The sequence below is a fragment of the Bicyclus anynana genome, chromosome 2 (assembly GCF_947172395.1).
Source record: "Bicyclus anynana chromosome 2, ilBicAnyn1.1, whole genome shotgun sequence".
NCBI classification, from domain to species: Eukaryota; Metazoa; Arthropoda; class Insecta; order Lepidoptera; family Nymphalidae; genus Bicyclus; species Bicyclus anynana.
The window spans coordinates 11,430,880-11,454,635 of record NC_069084.1 but is presented as its reverse complement, the minus strand read 5'-3'; the positions used below and the strand labels follow the sequence as shown (position 1 = coordinate 11,454,635).

Here is a 23,756-nt window from a genome sequence, read left to right as displayed (position 1 = left end):
GCGCTAATCTCAGGAACTACTGGTCCGATTTGAAAAATTCTTCCAGTGTTAGATAGCCCATTTATCTAGGAAGGCTATATATTATCTCCATAATCCTACGAGAACGGGAACCACGCTGGTGAAACCGCGCGGCGTCAGCTAGTTTTTTCAAAATGTACAACAGACGAAGTTGCATCAAACTAATATCTATGCACTCAAGTAAACGTCTACTAGATAAAAATATAAAACTTTTACATCGTTTTAAAAATAGTTAAAGTGACCGTTATTATTAGTACATAAACCGTATTTTTAAACCAGTTCTCGATCGGACCTCGGATTCGCTACTTTTATTTTGTATTCACAGAATTGCAGTGTCCCTATAGCATCGCAACAAACCATGAATATTTTATAATCTATTTTTTTAGAGAATTGATTACGCGAGTTAATAAAAAAATAATGGGATTTAAATAAAACCAAACCAACGTCGAGCTTCTGCATTACTGATGGTTGAATTTATACTGTTTGATTGACTTTTTTAACTTTTGATTGGTATTGTATCTTTCAAGTTGTCCATGCAGAACTTCCACTTTTTTTTTTCTTCTTTACAAGTTAACCCTTGACTGCAATCTCACCTGATGGTAAGTGATGATCTAAGATTTAAACGGGCTAACTTGTAAGGAGGAGAATGAAAATCCACACTCCTTTCGGTTTCTACACGATATAGTACCGGAACGCTAAATCGCTTGGCGATACGTCTTTGTTGGTAGGGTGGTAACTAGCCACGGCCGAAGCCTGCCACCAGCCAGACCTGGACCAATTAAGAAAACCTCAATCGGCCCAGCCGGGAATCGAACCCAGGACCTCCGTCTTGTAAATCCACCGCGCATACCACTACCACTGCGCCACGGAGGTCGTCAAAAACATGCAAATTTATGCGATATAATTTAGACGATAGGCACTTTCATCCGTGAATAGATCTCTAAAATTATAAAAAAGATTTAGAGAAATTAAAAGTAAATAAAGATGATGAAATGATAGTAGTGACAAATTGTGAACCGAAATATATATTATAATAATGACCATTAATGAGATGATGAATAACCATTAATGGTTTGTGAATTATCTACCGCTTTTACTTGAGTAAAAATGCATAGGTCTTTTAATAAATTTTTATATGTAAGAGTATATTTTAATTAACCGAGTTAATCGTCAACATAATTTAAAAGCTATAAATTAAAAGTATACCCTTAATTGACGGATATGATCTGATAAATAAATTAATTTAGGAACCTGTTAGCAGCGCAAATCTTAGTTTACAATAGTAAATTTAGCCATTTTTATGACACGATTTTACAAGATTAGGTTGTGATTGGCTTAATATTATGTTTAAAAGGCGTATGAAAATTGGCCTATTTTTTATAAAGATTGGTAAACATATAAAAACACCTCGGGCTTCGGCCGTGGCTATTTACATCCTACCGGCAAAGATGTGCCGCTAAGCAATTTAGCGTTCCGGTACTATACCGCATAGAAACTGTTGTAGGTATGGGTAGAATAACTTGTGTATCTCTACTATACCAAGTAATTCTGCTTCCAACTTAAATTGCATTATCATTATTCACTATCTTTGACGTTTGACGGTTGACATATACGAAATAGAGATTCTATGTAAAAATGCCATTCGGTGCTTACTGGGTATCACAGGTAGATAAATGACATTTTGTCTATTGATTTGATGTTTATTTTATTAGGTTGATAATAAAGACCAAAATAGTGAATAGGCCAGGTGAGATAGCAGTCAAGGGTTAAGTTGTCAATGAATAAAAAAAATAACGCAGCTTAGTAAACCTAAGCACTAATTGACCTCTTTTGTGAGGAGAGAGGACGGGCTCTACAGTACACCATTTCAAAACGAAACGATTATTTAGATGATATTTTTATTAGTGCTATTTAATGATTTTATTATTTTATTGCCATTTCCATTCCACAACAAGTTTTTATTTCTTTATAGTTACATCAATTTTCACTTCCTCTAATGAATGATCAGTAGAAAACATCTCACAGATAAGATGCTGGAATGCATTCATTGCTCGGTCAATTAATTGCGATTGAGCAGAACGCATAAATTAATTTGCGTATGCAGATATAAATAAACTTGACCGTTATAGCTTTACAAAAAAGTACTTCAAGTTTAGAAGCTACGTATTTAAAAGCATTATAATTTTTTTATCGCCGTTATAGCCTAGAGAGAATTTCTTAATTCTCTGCGTGTGTGAAGTCTACCAATCCGCATTGGGCCAGCGTGGTGGACTATTGGCCTAACCCCTCTCATTCTGAGAGGAGACTCGAGCTCAGCAGTGAGCCGAACATGGGTTGACGTCCACGTAGGCCTCTATTAAGGGAATTTCAAGCCACAAACAAAGAATGTTGGCCTATAGCCTTATACAATAACAAGCAACCACCCTCACTCTGTTGCAAAATCCGTTTTTAATGGACATCTACTAACTATATACCACCTTCCTGATGAATTTAATCTTTGGACACCTCAAGCTGTTTTTGATATTTCGAGTTGAGTGACCTTTCGCTTTTATATAGATTATAATACATCATATATAATTATCAATTATTGCTATAATAATTATATAAAAAACCAAAGACAGAATAAGATTATATCTAACACTGGAATAAGATTATACCAAGCTAAAGAAATCTGCAGAACTCTGTCATCTCTTTGTACTAAGCATTGGCTTCCTAAAGCCTCAATAGCTCAACGGTAAGAGCGGTCAGACTCATCATCGAGGGGTGGTGGTTCGATCCCCGCCCCGTAGGTCTATTGTCGTACCCACTCCTAGCACAGTCTTTCCCGACTAGTTGGAGGGGAATGAGAATATTGGTCATATTATAAAAGATATGGCAAATATTCTTTTAAAAAAAAAAAAAATGTACATTTGATCACTGAAAGGTCAAATTAAGACTCCCACCGAGGACACATCTACTCGAAAATGCTAAATCTATAGTACTTATAGCTGGTGCTCAAAAAATATTAGTAAAGAGTTATCAAAAAAAAATTTGAGATATGTTCAAATATTTTTAAATCTTTTGACAGCGCAAAATTAAGCGCCATTGGCTTGTTTTAGGCAAACAAATCTTATCTTCACGATGAAATCTCGTCTTCCACTTATAATTAAAAATATACCTGTCTTCGCTCATCATGTCATTCGTTGAAGCATTAATATCCGTAACCAAATATTGTTACTTAACTTTTAATATAGATGTTATCTCTTTAAACCTGTCAATTCTGTCCACTTGGAAATTATGAGACAGGTTCCCAAATTTGGAATAATCAGAACATTTAGTTCGCAGTAGCGGTCATTGGCCTTAACTTGTTTGTGTGCGAGTTTGCATGATAGTTGTTACATATATAGAAAATTGATAATAATGAGTTTCCTTTTCTATAATAAATACGATATAGTTTCCTTTTCTATAATTTCACCGCGGCTAGTTGCCTCGACTGGTGACAGAAGAGCTGGCTCATTTTTTGCGCAAAGGATCAGCCTGGCTGTCCAGCGCGGAAATGCAGCCAGTATTCTTGGCATGATTTGTATAGTTATTAGGATAAGTTAGCTCAAGTTCCATATTGTATTCTTTCTCAATTAAAAAAAAAATACGATACAGAAATGTAAGCAATCAATTTTTTCTTTGCATAATTTAATACTTCGATTATAATAATTATGTGGTTTATCTGATCGAGATAAATCTCAAACTTAATACTCGCGAAAAAATACTGAGCATTTCCGCTCGAGTTGTGCCGATATATAAAATCGTAAGACGAATAAATTAAGTTAATAGCCAGAACGGTATATGAAATTGTGCGAAAGAAGGACATTGTAGAGTTATCTTGCAGAATGTAAGATCGTTTAATGTTAAACCATGCGTATGAAAGGAATTTCGTGAATCCAATCTTTTTATTCACACTCTGTAACTGGCGTGCACAGATCTGTTAATAAAAAAAAATGTTTAACTGTCTACGTTTTGTATGCAAGTTCTAGGTTTATTGTTGTTTGGATATAGAAACTAGAAGATATTACCGACCGACAAAGACGTACCGCCAAGCGATGTAGCGTTCCAATACGATGTCGTGTAGAAACCAAAAGGAGTGTGGATTTTCATCCTCCTCCTAACAAGTTAGTCCGCTTCCATCGTAGATTGCATCACTACCATCAGGTGAGATTGTAGTGAAGAGCCAACATGTAAATAATAATAAAAAAAAAATAGTGGAACTATTGACTGATGCGATCGACGAGAGATCACATGACGCACTCTTCAAGATAAAATATATAGCAAATTTAAAAATAGAAAGTGTAATAGTTAAAATTAAAGTACTTAAATTGGCTAATGATGATGATACAGCTAAAAATAAAGTGATATGAGATCACGTATCTCGTGCATAGCGGCTACTTAAAAATATATTAACTTGCTAATTATAACAAACCATTAGAAAGATAAATGAAAGCGTAACAGGACTATTGTACCTACTTGTCAGTCTTTATTTGAAAGACGTGAGATGGACGACGTACCAATCAGATTTAGGACATCCGATATTGAACCCACTTTGAGTTTTAGTTTTGACACCCGCTGTGTTACCGGTTAGTAAGCATTTTTTCAATAGAATCTTGTTGTAGAAATTATTTTATTGTGGCTAAGTGATAAATTTTAACTAGATAAATGGAGCACTATGCCATCAATCTCTTTCATTGTTGATGGCCGAATTTATCGAGCAATACAATGATAAGTAGTCACACTAATATTATAAAGGCGAAAGTTTGTGTGTTTGTAAGTTTGATGTTTGTTCCTCCTGTACGCTTCGGCTACTGTGATTTGGCTGAAATTTGGAATGAAAATAGATTTTACTTTAGATTAACAATTTGGAAAAATGGTCCCCCGTGGGATTTGTGACGAAACAGAAATCCACGCGGTTGAAGTCTGCTAGTACATAATAAAAGGATGATCTTAACTGCTTATGTCCTACACTACACTAGAAACTACATTACTAACAATAGAGAATTATAGTTTAGCCCACCCACCCACCACTCTATTTAAATGTTCAGAAAATATAATATCAGTTTTAATTTTGATATTCTAGTGTAGGTTAGTAACTTCAAGTTGTAAGAACAACTATTTGAGCTGGTCTTAGTAATAATGACCGGCACTAACGTAACATCCTCTATGTGGCAGTAGCTTATTTTTATTTTTTATTGGATTTGGTTACTGAGAGATCATACATGTATGTAAAATATAGAATGCATAACTTAAAGCAATGTGTTAAAACACATTTATTAAATTATATATTTACTATTGATATTTTTTATTGGTGAAGCTTTAGAGGAAAGATCGACATTTAGCTTAATACAGAATGTAGAAGTAACAATAATTTGTGAAAAGCTACTGCTGATAAGAATTCTTACCAGAATTCATCTATCTTTCGAGTTAGTAATAGAGTAAGGTTACCTAATATTTACTAAAAATGGAGAAACGTGGCATTTCAAAAATGCTAGTAAACTAAGCCTACCTACTCATGATTCCTTCCTAATTCAAAACACATTCTATGATTTAGCAATACATTTGACAAATCATAGAATGAACAAAAACGAATATGTTTAGTGCAAGCAAATTCGATTGGGTTAGAATTCCTTGATATATTTGAAAGTTTTTTGAACTCCCAATTTTGTTGTTTTGTATTTTGGTCATAAATCATACAAAGTACTTAACAACCGCACATTATTATGATAATTAATGTCTTTGCCTCTTTTTACAACGCAAACCTGTTATAAAGGAAATAATTGTAACGCCTAAACTGGTAATGCTGGATTTTAATTAAGACATCAAGACGTTTATATGCATCTTGAATATAATAAGATCAGATCCGTGTGAACTGATGCCGACATAGACGATTGTAGATTGTACGTCGTCTGCAGATCTTTTACAATTAATTAAAACAGAAATAATCATTAATTACCAGACGCCACAATTACGCGATTTTAGTTTTTTTTTTAATAAAAAATCGGAAGTCGAAATCAATGAATAAACTTTATATCTCAAAAAGTCACAATGATTCTTATTGTACTTTCGAAGCCTATGTAAACTCGTATAAAGAATATAAAAATTTGCTTTCAAAGTTCAAATCCATTTGCATTAAGAGTAACAAACAGCAAACATTTTGCACCTATGTTTAGTAGGTAATTATAACCACAATTGACATACCTAGTCAACAATTATAACTGGTGTTAGAGCAAAGTTATTTGAAGAGAGTTTCTCACATGCAAGCGTCAGTATTTACTAGGCAATATTATTACAGCTGTATGATACTCGTAGTAGCAATACAGACAACATTGATATCAACGAAATGTAGTAATGAGTGTCAGAATACATAAAGTGTACACTGTACAGTGCCCCGTAACCAATAAAGCAACTGCTATGTGCCATAAACCATAAAGGAGAACATTATTAGAAACAAAGTTGCACTCGTGGTATTTGCTTAAGAAAAACTTTTCCATAATAGGCTGGGATGTTAAGTTTTAAAGCACCCAGTTACTTGTTACGAAAGAGTGCATCAATATGGATATATAAAGTTTATTTGCTAGGATTCAAAGAGGATAATCAAATGAAAATAAATTGTCTCTATACTCATATTTTAACACCATAATAGCGTCTCAACGGTAATTATTTTAGCAGCTGTTGTAATCAATGATCGTAGTCAAATGATAAAACTTCCAGTAACACGAAAATGAAACTTTCGATTGGCTATTGGAACTAGAACCATCTTAAAAATAATCCTGGAAACATTTCACAGCTTATTGTGATGAAGTTGATTTGTTAAGACTTTTAAGTTCCACAATCACACATTAAATATAAAATACGTCATGTAGAACATTAAACCATAATAATTGAACACAAGTAAGGAGATAGCCTTGTTTCTATCTATAATAAAGTCTATTATATAAAAGATGAGACAGAAATATCATAATGCGAGTCAACCATTTTGATGGATCCCCCCAGGTGTAGCACATCTCGTACTAGCACGTATAAACTAAATAAATAATAACTAAAAAACAAAGTTACCAGTCATCCAGTCACCTTCTTTTTGCCTTCACAAATTGAAACTCGACTAGGAACTCGATAATCGATTTTCACTGAGGATCGTTACATCAATTGATACCAATAAGTATTTAAATTAATTCTTAACAAGACGGTGTTGGCAATTACTAGGTCGTTGACCCGGTTCATACATCTTGAATAACGAGATTAGGGTCATCTATTCAATCTCATCGGTGTTTTGTATACCAATCGCATCTCTTTAGGTTATTCTACTGCCTTAGTTCAGAATTTTGGTCAAGTGCACTTTGAGATTTCGTCAGCAATAAAGTTTTTTTTTTGTCCGTCTGTAGGTTCACGATGAACTCAAAACTTATTGAACAGATTTTCATGCGGTTCTCAACAGATAGAGTTTAGGTATATAATTTGTCTAGTGTAACGTTAATTGGAGTAAATTAATGAAAAATCAATCCTCCTGGACTTTTTCTTTTTCACGAAAACGCTGCACCATACCTTTGAGATATAACAGAATATTGTATGGTGGTTCTCCTGAATAGATCTACAAAATATCCGTGATGTAAAATATCTATCTTTGAAGGAGTACGTTTTCTCTTTTCTGTAACTTTTATTTAAATTTTATAATCAAGGCATACTTAGAATTTACTTAAGTATTATTAATTTTAATAATTACTTAATTGTTAAATTACTCAGTAATCATTAATTCTAACGGATATGTTTAGTCATGAATGCTAAATAAAACTTAGCTTAAACACTGCAGATAAATTCAGTTACCAAAACAATGAAACCGTAATAACGCTTTGCTTGATTGCGTTTTGAAAAATTGTTTTTATTTGAAAGAAATATATTATATTTATTGTTTTTACATGTTACTTGTTTTAAACAAGCAGTTGAAATACCTAAATATTCAGTTTATCATATACGCTTATTTTATTTTCAATATCTCTTCTGAATGATATGGGTATTTTTTTAAAAAGCGGCAGACATGTACAGTTCATGTTACTTAAGTCTGCTATTACTAGTTTTCATAATATGTGTGGTCCTGATATTAATGATTGTCGGAAATGTTGAATATACTTTTGCTGAATTATTCATTAAGAAGTAATTAATTGCCCTATGTTCTTATTGTGTTCACTGTTCTCCACAAATTGTTATAATTGCTATAATTTACATTACGGTATTCCATTTATATCCTATAATCTTTAGAAACTTACCTACTTCTTTTAGAGTACTTATAGTCGCATTCATACTTCTGTAGTAGTAGTAACTACTAATAGCTTTACACATTTTCTAAGAATCTATATTAAGCATATCTAATAACTAGTCTAGACGTATCTAAGCGAACTAGTTGGCTTGGTTAGAGTTCACCCTACTCTTCACTGTTTTCATTAATTTGTTTAGCAACATCATTTTCATTATTTTTATTTAAAACATTAGCTTAATTAAAATATTTGTAAACATTACTTTAGAAACAAGTTACTTGGCTTCATACAAAAATGCTGATCTTCGTATATTCCAGAGCTCGTTACTCGTATGATAAAAAACAACTACGCAGGTCGTTGAAGAAAGTTCACAGTTTTTATTACGCACAAATTGAGAACTATTAATAGCTTTACACATTATCTAAGAATCTATATTTAGCTTATCTAATAACTAGTCTAGACATAAGCGAACCAGTTGGCTTGGTTAGAGTTCATCCTAGTCTTCATTATTTTGTAAAATAAATGTTAAATTTTCGTAAGCAAAATCATTTTCATTATATTTATTTTAAACATTAGCTTAGTTAAAATATTTGTAAACATTAGCATAACATTGTTGTTAAACATTAAACATTTCAAATTAAACGCTTGTACATCACATAGCTAACACATTTTATGAGACGTTTATTATGATAACGCTTAAAATATTTATTATTCGATGATTCACCTTAAATGAATAATGATCATAAAAGGTTTAAGGTTATTAAGATGTAGTTATGTTTGAAGTTAAGATCAATAAGGAATAGAAATATGGTAAATACATTATTATTATTCATTATTCTTGATCTTCTATCTAAATAAAGTTAGGTTACTTATTTTGAAGTTATGTTTTTATACAATGCAAGGGAATGATTCAGATGTTTTAAACTCTTAACTTTAAGCCTTAATTTTATTCTCGTCGTAATACTCGTAATATTCGCCTTTGAGCTTTATTTCTATGGTTTTCCCAAAATGACAATGAAGTTTACATGGAAACCACAGCGCTTTACCTTTACAGAATACTTATTAGAATTTGAAGTTGATGAATATAGGATGCCAAAATTCAAATGTACTTTTCTTGTCATTAACAACGAAGTAGACGTAGACTTCGCGCCTCGGAACAAGTCCCGTAGACGCGCTTATGTCTTAATGGCGCTCATTGACATTTGGTAATGGTTATAATTGTCATTAATGCAAGGTGCTGTCAATTTCAGTTCAGGTTTGCCGCTGCCCCTGCATTCTGTAAAGTTACAGCGCTGTGACATCGTCCGTTTCCATGGAAACTTCGTTAATAGTTTGGGCTGGTGGAGGCTTCGGCCATGGCTAGTTATCACCCTACCAACAAAGACGTACCGCCAAGCGATTAAGCGTTCCGGTACGATGTCGTGTAGAAACCGAAAGGAGTGTGGATTTCATCCTACTCCTAACAAGTTAGCCCGCTTCCATCTTTGATTGCATCATCACTTACCAATAGGTGAGATTGTAGTCAAGGCTAACTTGTAGAGAATAAAAATAATAAAAAAAAACATTTTAATTTTGGCATTGCATAACCATAAAGGTCAAATTTGAATAAGTCATGTTATAGGCGAAAAGTTCGTTGACGACTGTAAAATAGCGGAATCGCACTACTAAAAGTCAACTCCAGTGCAAGAGTACTTGTAGATCGCCATTTATAACTGTAGTTGTGCGAGTAGCTAGACTAATAAAACTACCCGCATCAAGTAACGTAAGTTTAAAAGATTTAGCTCGGCCATAGCGGGCAGATACCGTGCAATAAATTGAAATTAACACGGAAATAGCTTGAGATATTACTGACTCTGTGAGAGATAAATGTTATTGTAAATTTCAGTAACATGTAAATCTTTATAAACGACGTCACGAGATTTTATCCGCGTAGTTCCCGTTCCCCGTGAGAATACGTGGATAAAATATAGACTATCACACATACGAATAACGTGGTTTTATAGTGGTAAAAGAATTTTTATAATCGGTTCAGTAGGTTAGGTTAGTATAGTAGGTTCAGAGATTATCCCTTTGTAATATCACAAACTTTATAATATTAGTATAGCTAAAACAAACTTTTCAGTTACGTCTGTCTGTCTGACTATTTTTCAGTGAAAGTCCCGTTATCATCGTAATACGTGATCGTAAACGGGATGATAACGATTTTAGTTCAGCCGTTCCAAATGTTAGCCTGGATAAACAGAAAGACAGACAGTCAGACAAAACAATTAAAAAAGTTTGTTATCGTGTAACTATGCACTAGAGAAAACACAGTTATCTTGAAATCACAGACAGACACCTCAATTTTATTAATATGTATTGCAAACAAGTTTTTACATACCCATAAATACAGTGACATGTTTTTACATACGCATAAAGACAGAGTAATATTTGGCACGCACCAAATTGTTTGCCGATGATAAATTACTTATGGCAACAAACATAAAAAGTGGCACATTGATTAACAAGTTCATACTTATTTTAATTATAGTACCGCTTTTGTAAAGGCCGTACTTTCTTCGAACCGGTACCGGGGTCCGACGTAACTGTCTCAGATTTAAATGTTTGGGGAATTAATCACGTCGTTTCCGCAAAGTAATGTCAAACAAGTTCCAATTAAAATGTATGAGCTCTCATCATGTTATTTAGGTACTTCTTCTAAGAGAAGCATTAATAAAACTAGCTTTCATCCATCATAAGGACTTTATTTCTGATTTTCAGGTTTTATACGTAAATGTTATGTATTCTGTATGTAATTAATTAATACGTGTTTTAGTCCAAGTGCATAATCAACTAATGCAGGATATGAAGCACTTTAATTTCTCAGATCATTTAGATCACATTTTTTAATTTTTTTTTTCTTCTGGGTTTATCTGCGATCAGTATCATAACTATAAGCAGATGTGTTCTGTGGTAAATAGGTTTTAATAATGTGCTTTCTTTTAAGCCTGCTCTGATATGTTCTGTGAATCAATTTTGAAGCCAGAACATTTGGATGACTCCTTAGTCGTGTTTTGTATTTTTTCGTGACGCTGTTAATCTCTTCATTGACAGTTTCCACCTTTAGTTGCTCGACATTTTTTAAATGAAATTATTTTGTTTGTAAGTTAAGATAATAATTCTGGATGTAAACTTTCAAGTCTACATTCATATCGTCGTCATTAACCCATATTGGCCTCACTGTCGAGCATGAGTCTCCTCTTACAATGAGAGGGGTTAGGCTAATATTCCACCACGCTGGCCCAATGGGAATTGGCTGACTTCACACAGGTAGAGAATTTAGGGAAATGAATTATCAGGTACGCAGGTTTCGTCTATATAAAATTAATAAGAACACATTTATATAATGTCATAATTGTTAAATTAAGCAACACATAATAATTAAAAGGTGATTAAAACCAGAGAAGATAACATTGGACTAATTGACAGATTCAGAATTGGCTACAAATATTAAATAAATACCGGATACAATTTTATGGAAAGGTGGTTGAAGATATCAATTTATAGGTGCATTCAAGTTCCAACAATAACTTACGATTGTTTCCCTGACAAGTGTTAGTGAGCAGCAATATTTTGCTCTGATAGAAAACGTTATGACAGAAATGGTATAATTAATGGCTGAAATTTATAGTGAATTCCTTTGGCCATTGGCCGTTCAATGCACAAACCGGCGGGTCAGTGATCTCTCTGTAATTGAATTCATGCAGAAACTTATCCGAGCTAAAACAGTAGGTACCGTAAAGTTTACTCTGCGTTAGCGTCTAACAAAACCGTTTATAGATAAGTTTGTGGAAACGAAACCGAACTACTTGTATGTTGTAAGAGATTGTTGGGAAATTAAAATGGACTTCTACTTTGTAATTCGTAACTTGTTTACTTAAATATCGTACATACATTACTAACATACAAAGATTAGAAACAAAAATTTTGCAAACTGAAAATAATTATAAAAAATTGTCTACGTGATAAATGGAAGAGAACATTTTTTATAATGTTTTTGTCTTGTGTTACGCAAATTTCTGTACTTGTACAGATCTTTATATGATATTTACAGTACGGTATTAATTAAGTTTTTTCGCATGTAAGTAGAGAGAAAAGTACGTAAAATCGAACGATTAATACGAATAATTTATTTTCTGTTTTTATTATGCAATAATTGACAAGCGTAATTTCACAAACTGTGATATTTCATCGAAGATAAGAAATCCATTTTTTAAACGTAGCATGGTAAGGTGTTGTTTAATGGGACCAAATGCTGTACCTTGTGGCACTCCGGTCACTGTGTCTGAAAACGAGATTAGAATCTTAAATACCACCTCAAATTGTTTCCTTAGTGCACCTTGTTTTCTTGCGCAAAACTTGAGGTTTGCCATTTTGGTAAGTATTACAACCGTGTAAGTACTAGAATTCGGCGATGAACATTGGAGAAAGCTTACTGTGTATGTACAAAGAACTCCAGGTTTTTAGTTGACATGAATCATCATCATCATCTACTTTACAAGGCTTATCCTGGTTATCCAATATTTGCTGATTTTAAAATCAATTGATCATCAGTTCCTTGGCATGTATTTAGATGATATATATATACTTATGCTCTTTGATATTGATAATCCCTAATATTTCAAACTTTATATTATTTGTAACGTATTATACTATTTATACGTATATACTATTTATTGTATTCTTTTATGACTTTTTATTATTCGTATCTAAATGTTATTCATATTCGTCATGTTAATAAAATTCATGATTTACATTAATATTTATACTTTTTAATTCGTACGTTTATGCTTCATTATAAGATCAGTCATTAGCCCATTCATGTAGTAACAAACATCAACAAATACTAAAATCCGACAGAACGTCCAAGTAAAACAAATGGTGAGAATGTGAGAGTCCAAACAAATGGGCGTTCAAAACTTCGCGCACGTATCAAGGACAGGCATAAAACGTCGGACGATAATTTAAAATTCAGTATTGTATCGCGATTTTGACTTAATCAAGTCCTATTCTGTGTCGTTTCTCTGAGCATTATATCAGAGATTAGCATTGAATTTCAATTTTAAGTGGTCGTCGCCCACAATTGCATCCAATAAAGTATCCGTTTGTGTGACTAATGCTTGCAATTTGCAATGCTACGGGAATTTTGTACATTTTTAAAGTATGTACATCTTATACATATTGGCACCTTATATTTAGACTTATATAATTTCACTCATTCATCGCTAACTGTTTCTCGTGCATATACTTGCATTAATACATTTATTTTGGTTATTAATTTAGTGCTAAACGACCAGTAAAGACACTTTTTCAAACTTGGGCAACTGTATTTTTGTTCTAGTTGCAAGGGATTCTACTAGTATATCCCACTGATAACATGTAATTCTGAATTTCATAGTTCTTAAAAGAGCTGTTTCCATTTGAGGCATTAGAGACAATTCATATTTACAAATAGACTTAATTTATTTATATATATTTAGTTAAGCCAGGCTAGACGCGCCAGGCTACATATGGCCTAGCTGTCTACATGGCTTTAGCAGCGACAAGAAAGAAGTTTTCTGTGGTCAACTACTGCGGAGCGCCATGGGGACATTCACTAAGGGAACTGTAGCATTCAGTATGAACAAATAAAGTACCTAAAAGTTAACATAAATAGAAATAAAAGTTTGTACATTTATTCTCTGTTTATATCTAAAATATCATTCCAATAGTGGATAGTTATTTAATCTTGCGACCAATAAAATGCCAGATCATATTTCTTTTTATGACATGACAAATACAATTTGTAGGTACTTCATAAACTTTAGATAAAGAATAAAACAATTTCTGGTATGAAATTGACTTTTTGTAAAACTTGTGCAACTTTATACCGTTAGTTTCAAGAATAATGTTTATAGCTCCCGATGTTATCTTCATTCTACAGAATAAGTGTATTGCAACGTTATTTATGTTTTAAAATATAAATTGAAAATGGCAAGTCATATGTTGAGTTTGATGTTTTTTTACATTACCAAAACATACCTACCGGCAAAGACGTACCGCCAAGCGATTTAGCGTTCCGGTACGATGCCGTGTAGAACCCGAAAGGGGTGTGGATTTTCATCCTCCTCCTAACAAGTTAGCCCGCTTCCATCTTAGACTGCATCATCAGTCAAGGGCTAACTTGTAAAGAATAAAAAAAAAACATATAGTTTCTATTTCTAATCGTTAGATATTTAACATAGCTATTAAAGATATTTCTCACACCTACTAGAGATCACTGCTAAAACTTTTATATGCATAATTTCAATAAGCTTCTATTCTTCTTTAAAAGTGTGAGTATATTTTTTATGGTGTAGTTCGAACCACTTTTCTTGCTTTATTGAAAATTCGCACCTCCATCATCACAATTCAAACTATTCCCATTAGTTTGCATCCAAGACGTATCGTGAACAGGGGTTTATCAGCCATATTGCCAATAAGTCTCTCAGAAGTCTTGACAACAAAAGGGTGTATTATATCGGCTTACACACCGTCCAATATAAAAAGACCCGCAGTAATATCCACTGTTGCTCCTGAACTAGTTTCTTAGAGTTATATTATCAATGTAAAGTGGGGTGATTTTAAGACTGGTTCGTCTTTATAAATGGTAGGATGCCAAGAGATATTGGAAATGCTGTGGCATTCACATTGAATAGTGAGAAGGGAATCATTGGACGAACGTGAAAAATTGTTTTCGTGTTGGATTCTGCAGTTAAAATGTGAACATTTAAGTTGATATGCTTTTAACATTTACTATGTTTGTCGATAAAGACGTTAATAAAGTTAAGAAATCTTTTGAGATGTAACAATAGTAAATATTTCTAGAAATAAGATGTTGTTCTAGTTATAAAATAACGTTGAGGTGAATGATTAAGTATGCTAAGTCCCTGTTGAGAATAATTGTTGTTTTAGAAAATAAGTAATCAAATCATAAATCAGGTCAAGTTTTTGCACAGTCTATTATATGGCGCTGGAAAACAGAAATCCAATTTTTCTATTTTTAGTGTTTGATTGATGTAGAGATGCAGCGATTGGTGTTCTGCTATTTTTAGATTAAGGGCTTCCAATTCGCCACAGTACCGAGAACGTGAACAGGAAAATCGTACGTTATGGTATATATATTAAGTATATGATTTATTTGTAGCAGATACCGAAACATTTAATTTAATAAATTTTATGAACCAAAAGACAACGTAAAAAATGTATGTAATGTAAAAAATGTATATATACCCATATAAAAACTTTATTCAGCAATGTTCGATAGATTTTCTAGTCAAAATCAATAGTTTAGTGCATCAGAAAATTCATTTGCCCTTTTTATCTAATGGTTATTTCGAGGATTTAAATCGGGAGGTTTTATTTTTAATTATCTTTTTCAATTAATAATCCCTTCTTTCTTGTACTCTTCATTACTGAAGGTCATGTCCGCGGTCAGTTCCTTCGTTGCGTTGTTCATAATCCCTCTCCAAATAGTTCGTTCCTCAGCTTTTGTTATGGCTGCCGCAAATTGCAATTAATAATATCAATCATCATCATCATCTTCATCATTATCAGCCGATGAATGTCCACTGCTGGACACATCATGGTCTCGAGCCGCTAGTATCCAGCTGCTCCCTGCAACCCGTCCTCGGTCCATCTATCGGGAAAATAGTAGAATAAAACCAATGATCAACATTAAATGAAAATAAATCAAAGTGGTTCCTAGAGCTATATGACATTTCTTTCAAGTAATTCATTATCATATTCGTTGCCTTTTATCATACGTTAAATTTTATTTTATCAAATTTTAAAAAATTATTCAAAATTTTGAATTAGAAAGTTCTTATCATAATCAAAATTCGCAGTAGTATCAATACCAACAAGTTAAAAGTTAAAACCTGTAAGCTAGCAAGCAAGCAAGTAAGTAAGCATTGCTCATATCAAATTGGTCAATAGGTATAGCTTTCATACTAGAGTGAGGCTGATATTGGCTAGCCGAAAATCCACAAAACAACCAACTAGGTGTAATGATAGCGATCGCAATCAGGGGAATGTGGAACTTCACAATGGGAGGAAACGGAAACAATGATGCAAGCAGACCGTGAATCGGTGTACTTGTTTTATTTTATTAGCTTTTATTTTGCTATTCATAACTTTGCATGACTTATTGGAAAGATTTTTGAGGGAGAAAAACCTTTGGAAAACGTCGAACAGCCGCGTTTTCACCAAACTAACAGTAATAAAAACTATAATAACCCTCATATTTACCTTCTATGGTAATGGTATGGTATGGTGGTACAGTAATAAAAACTATAATAACCCTCATGTTTACCTTCTATGGTAAATATGAGGGTTATTATAGTTTTTATTACTGTTAGTTTGGTGAAAACGCGGCTTTTCAACGTTTTCCAAAGGTTTTTAGAAACGTTACATAGTACAAGTAAGTAGTAAGTAGTAATCAGCGGTTAGATGCCGTACAGACTACTTTAGTATTTTAGTCGAGTACGAACCATTTTTGGGCGGTAAATCCAAAAATTGTTCGTACTCGACTAAAATACCAAAGTAGTCCGAACTATGCCTTAAGAAAAGACAAAGTGCTAAGGTATTAAGAAAGGTATTATGTATTTTCTACCTTACCAACGTTATGTTGCGTATAATTATAATTAAAATTATATTTATTTTCCTTTGATAAACGACAAAACCGTATTCCAACAAGAACTTTAGAACTTACGTGAGTGAGTTTTGAAAGTGTTTATGTGTGAAAAGATCGCGAGGAAACCTGCATACCTGAGAAATTTCTTAATTCTAACTGTGTGAAGTCTGCCACTCCGCATTGCAGCGTGGACTATTAGCCTAACCCCTCTCATTGAGAGGAGACTCGTGCTCAGCAGATGATTATAGAAGAATGTGATTTTGAAGTTTTGTGTTATCAGTTCTTAATATGACAGGTGAATGTACCTAACTTATCGAAATATGTTGTCTAATATAGATTGAACTGTCTGATATTAGAAAGCAGATTCCACTTAATCACAGATGCTATAATAATACGTAGCAAATTAGTCTATAAATAAAGAAACAAAAGTGTTAAGTCTATGCGCTATCTTTGAACTAATATCTAATTTCGAAGTGTTAATTGTGTTTTGGAAAGTGAAATTACGCTCAACGCAAACAAAGCCTTGCACTTTCGCGAGTCACTTTACGCCTGTCAAGCTATAATTGTGTCGCGATTCCACTTTCTTAAATCTGCTTTACCAACAACTTTATAAGACTTAGTTACTTCGTGATATTAATAAAACTATTTCTGAATATTATTATATTCAAAATATTATTCTATTTTATATTATTAATAAATACCTGTAAACAGAATATTCTAAACATATTTAATTTTATTTTTCTATCAAATCAAATCAAATCAAAATCAAATCAAAAATCATTTACTTCAAGTAGGCTCAGTTTACAAGCACTTTTGACACGTCAGTTGACTATTTGTAAAGATTCTACCACCGGTTCGGAAGGCAGGTTCTGCTGAGAAGATACCGGCAAGAAACTCAACAGTTGCTCTTTTGAAAAAGTCATACAGTATTATAATTTACAATTGATAAATTTTGAGAAAGAATACTCATATATAAGGAACTTAAGCTAACTTATCCTAATAGCTATACAAATCATGCCCACGTAGAATGATGGCAAGAATCACTAGCTGACGCCGCACGGTTTCACCTACGTGGTTCCCGTTACCGTAGGAATATAAGGATAATATATAGCCTATAGCCTTCCCCGATAAATGGGCTATCTAACACTAAAAGATTTTTTCATATCGGACCAGTAGTTCCTGAGATCTTTATAATGTTAAGTATAGATAATCAACCGATGAACGTCCACAGCTGGACATAGGCTAAGTACATATATTTACATGTATATAGTCTCGAAAAATATGTATGGTTTTAAAGCTTTATAAAGTAAATATAAAACAGTTTGTTTAACTCACCGTGTGGCTGAAAGTAAGTGGAATCTCAATAACAAATGAATGCCTGTCAATCCATCTATTGAAGACGTTTCTTATGGATAATTCTATATAATTTATTTTTACAAATACCTACCGTAATTATCGTATTTCGCTTTCGAATCCGTTCATACAATAATTATTGTAGCATATGACGCAGACTCACGATCACTTGCTTTACACTAAAATTATTACAAATGAAAGAATTTTTATAGCTATGTGGTTTGGATAAGGTATGACAATACCTTTTTTAATGTATAAAATAAATATTATTTGCAGTTAACTAATACACCAGTTTGTTTTTAAGTAGCATCGTAAATTAACATTAAGTGACTTGATTATTTATACGTATATATGTATAACCAAAACTAAGTGGTAGTACGTCTTTGTCGATCTTTGTTTATGTAATGATTAGTAAACGTCTTTCCCCAAACTAGCAACCAGTTAACCTTGAAGTTTAAACTAGAACGTCTCAGCAAACTGTAGTATTTGTACACGAATATCTTTTTTGCTAAAAATTTTAATGACCAGGAAAAAACGCAATAAAAATATATCTATACTTATAATAAATCTGTAGAAAGGTCAATTCTGTACATGAAATATATTTCCAAAATAACTATCAGGGGGTGATTAGTGATCGATACTGATGCCAAAAATGCAATCAGTAAAATTTTTGTCTGTCTGTCTGTCTGTCTGTCTGTCTGTCTGTCTGTCTGTCTGTCTGTCTGTCTGTATGTTCTTTATAGAAACAAAAACTACTGGACGGATTTTAACGAAACTTGGTACAATTATTCTACATACTCCTGGGCAGGTTATAGTATACTTTTCATTACGCTACGATCAATAGGAGCAGAGCAGTGAAGAGAAATGTTGAGAAAACGGGAGAAGTTACTCAATTTTTTAAGCTTCCGTCGCGTGTACAGCCTTAATGGTTAAAGCTACATAGAAATCATGTATGACGGAAATGTTCTCCTTAAAATTATCTATCAAAACACAAAAGCATATATATGTCTATCTTTTATGGTTGACTCACAATAACACGTGTAACTCCCGATAGCTTATAGCAGTTCGGAGCTTTCTAATTATATTTGTCTACTCTTATGTTTATAACACTCATCACATAAAAAAAGAATCATAAAAATCGGTAAAGAAACACCAAAGTTATACAAGAAATATGCTAAGCCATCGCGCGTGAATACTAATTCATGCTAAGTATATGGATTATTTTTGTGTAACGGTTGCCGCGCTCGACGCGACTCGCGGTGGGAGGAATAAATAAAGAAGTGCAACCTTAATGAGTAGGGTAGGGGTACGGTAGGGTAGGGGTAGGGTAGGGTAGAGGTAGGTTAGGGTAGGGTAGGATAGGGGTAGTTGAAAGTTTACAACGACTTTCACGCGGACGAAGTCGCGGGCGTCCGCTAGTATAAAATAAATTGCGTCTCCTTTCTCGGAAATGCGATAGTTAAATATATAGAATACTTAAACGCATTCATCACAAATTAAATTAACCAAGTAAAAAAGAAAACGACCTACAATAATTACATGTCTAGTCGTCGGTCTGCGATGCTCTCAATAGGTGTCGGCAAAAAAGCTCTTGTATACTTAATAGTGTCAGCAAAAAACTTGACAGGTATTGAAAGAAATTTAACAATATTATAGGTCAGAGTTTTTGTAAAGTCTATTAGGTTTACTATTGACATAGAGACCTGAGGAACGGTATGTGCTTGTGTGCCGAACGGTACAGAACCGTTCAATGTGGTTTTGATGATGTTCTATCCGGTTGGCGTAACAACATTGTCGTTTATGCTGTTTTCACTTAGCTTTTATTAATGAAACTTTAATTTTAGATCTAACTAAATAATTAATAATATTGTAATGTGAAAAATATGCATATTTTAACAAAGCCACTTTTTTTAATCTTAAAATATAGATTACGTATTGTAAATCCACATGCATATTAATATTATAGTTTTATAGTTTACGTAGACATAGGACCTTAGAGCTTTTTTTTATTATCATGGCAGATCTTTGTCTCTAATCTGTCATGATAATAATATAAAAGAAATCTTTTAGAATATCCAAAAATTACTGGAGAAATTCTCATGATACAAACGAGTATATCGAGTTACAAATCGCTTATATTTTACTAAAACTACAATGAAAAATGTACTTTTTTCGATTGGCCTTCTAAAAAAGGTAGAAATTAACCAACTAAAAATGGCTATGAGGTTAGTCTGTACGCCGTAGAAGTAGGTGAGAGAGGATTATCAACAAAATCTCTCTATAACTTGCTTAAATACCTCTATAACTTGCTTAGACCTTGGCCTCTCTAGAACTGCAGCAGGTTCTATATTAGAACGGGTATCTAAAGCTGCTCTAATAGGATCTTATCAAATTAGGCGGCTAGGCAGGAGAAAGAAGGTGAAAACGGAGAAGGGGGTGTTAACCGATTGTCAAGCAATTCCTTAACCCTACATGCATTGGACGCAAGTCCTAGACTTTGCTCGGAGATTTTCTCTCTGCCATGCGATGGACCCGGCACCCGCACGGTGAATCCATGGATTGCTAAGAAATTCATCTCTTTTGTACATCTGTTAAATAAGGAAAATGCTAAGACACTGTAAATAAAACCGTTGTCTTGACAAATTACTTCACAAATCGAGTTTCACCGGTGGTCATTACGCGTAATTACCGCGTAATCGGGAACAGTTACGATACCGAGCTTCGAGGAAGCTTTTAGGAATCCCAAGCAGTTGCGTAATTTAACTTATACCGTACTGCTAAAACGATTTAGTTTATGGGACAAGAAAGAGAGATATTACTATAATCAAGCCTATTATAAACTCTGTTATGACATCAAGATCAAGTCCAGCTCTAGGGTAAGGGAATTATGAACCATTCAAACTTGAATAACATCCTCGTAGCTAAATTTAAGAAGTAATTTTTTTTATTATAATATACCTACTTTATTCAGAAAATCTGGAATGTGTGTTGATTTTTATTAAATACTAGTGGACCCGGTCAAGCTTCGTTTTGACTTATGTGCAGTTCTTCCCTACCCTACTCTACACTACTCTACCCCTACCATACCCTACCCCTTGACTCTTAAACGTTTGTATGGGAAATAGAAAATGGTTGTTTCTATGGTTTTCCCGGCAATTATTCTAATTTTTCTCACCTTTTAAACCTTCCCTATACCTCCACGAACATTTGAAGACCAAGATAAGATAAATCCGTTCAGCCGTTCTCGAGTTTTAGCGAAACTAACGAACAGCAATTCATTTTTATATATATAGATTTACCTATCCATAGCATTTTCTTGACGGAGTCCAAAGAGTTAGGAGATGGGAACAAGAAAGAGTTAGCCCGAGCTTTAAGATAAGCGTTCAAAGTTCAAACGTTGAGTTATATATTGGATATTAATTAGTAAAAATATCAATGAAAAAATAGGCATGTAAGTTAGTTTTCTGCCTAGGGCATTAGCCGGACAAAGTCCAAAGAAGTAGACACCTTGAATAGCTTTTCTTCTAACATAAATGATGGTCCAAGCAACTCTCTGGACTCTCTCTCGCTCAATGACCCTCCGAATAAAAGCAAACATAACTTTGACGAATTCCATGATTTACAATATAGTATTTTCACTAAAACAAGGCAATTCAGTGTGTCACACAGAATTGTAAAGATTGAATACATTTTTATTCATCTGTAGAAAAAAAACAAACAGGAAGAAGAATAGTGAACCTATTATAATCGTATAAACCAATTATGGCAATTTTGCCGTAGATTCATGATCCCATCATATTCCCATTACTGACCACCCACAGTTTTAGATAAGAGAGGGACCACACAACGCAGTAACATTGCAAACGAGGTATTGTCGGTTCCTGCATTATACCGATTGGTATCCGTTTCGTAAGTAACTGCACTCATAACGAAGAGTTGCAGATCTAATAAACGTCTCATTTACATGGAAAATTTACCTCAGTCTATAACCATTTGTTGCGATTAAGAAATGCTAGATAAAATTAGAAACATAGGATTTACGGGAAACGTAACTTTACAGAATGTATCGAGTAATAACTTTGCTATTTTCCGCAAACCTACAAATATTTTCAACAAATTTCATTGACTCCTTAACGCTCAATTGTCTTTCGTGTGAAATCTTAAAATTATTAAAACAAAATCAACGTAATTTATTAAACTTAATTAAATTGTCTCTGAGATTTAAATAGTAGGTAAGTAGAATTCAAAAATTCAAAGGCAAATAAAAATTTTATTTAGGGACAGGAATTGTTAGTATATACATTTAGTATGGTTTTTGTACATTATAATACAGAAATAACGTTGATAACTAAATTCGTGAACTTAAAATTAAAGCTAAGAGCCGACAACAAACTAGGTAGTAGGCATTCACTCGCATTGTTTTTCTTATATATTAAAGTAAAGGATTTATTTATCTGTGTAAAAAAGCAATTTCTTTGCAATTGTATTCGTAGTTCAGTTTGCAATGGCCCTTACGCTTCAATGCAATGCCATTCCACACTGAAGGTTCTCTTGTAATATGTAAATGTATTGAAGACCATAGAATAGACATATTTTTAACAATGCAAATCTAAACAGCACTGTCCAATGCTGAAGCCCTTTATATATAGGCGAATTGAATCGGGTAGTTATCGTAAAGTATTTGTACTTCCATTGTAACTTCCATGAGGTCCGTGTAACTGTAGTTTAGTTTATGGACAAGTATGGAATATGCCCGATAGGAACTTTCATTTCTTAAAAGCTACTCTACGAAATGTTCCGTTTATTCAGTGGAATTAAAATCAATACTGTCCTAAAAGTACAAGAAAAAGTAGCACCTACACTATTCAACGTAGTCGTTAACAGTTAGTAGTCGTAAAACGACATATTGTTTATAAATCTGTGGAATATCCTTTAAAAAAGGTTTTATGGTCGACTCATCGACTGACTGAAGTAGAAGTAAGTATATTAATTGTTACAGTGTAAAGTTTATTTTTGCCATACTTATTTCTGCCATGTAATGATATAAGGTATAGTAATCGCGTTATCAACTGAGTCATGATGCCATAAAATGACATACAGACATGATTGATTTAGTTGATAATGCACTTACCTACTAGCTTATGGTTGGAATAGTTGCTGGTGCAAGCAACGAGGCTCAATCCTGGCATCTCCTGCAAGATGGACATTTTAATATAGGCGACAACATCTTGTTTTCCTCAGATCAGTTCCTGAAGCAAAAGATAACATTAGTTTAGAGAATGTTGTTATTTTATGTTTTTGTAATATTTATTTAATATGTTTATAATATATACCGTTCACAAATCACATGTTCTACAATAAAGCTATTATAAATTGCACTTTATCGGCATGATCTAGGAGTGGACGCAAAAACGGTATAG

General features: G+C 33.3%; 1 protein-coding gene across 1 annotated transcript in view; it reads left to right on the top strand.

Moving 5' to 3' along the window:
• The window catches only part of LOC112043242 (agrin), a 75,260-nt gene that overhangs the window by 626 nt on the left and 50,878 nt on the right, over window positions 1–23,756 (top strand). The window lies entirely within an intron of this gene.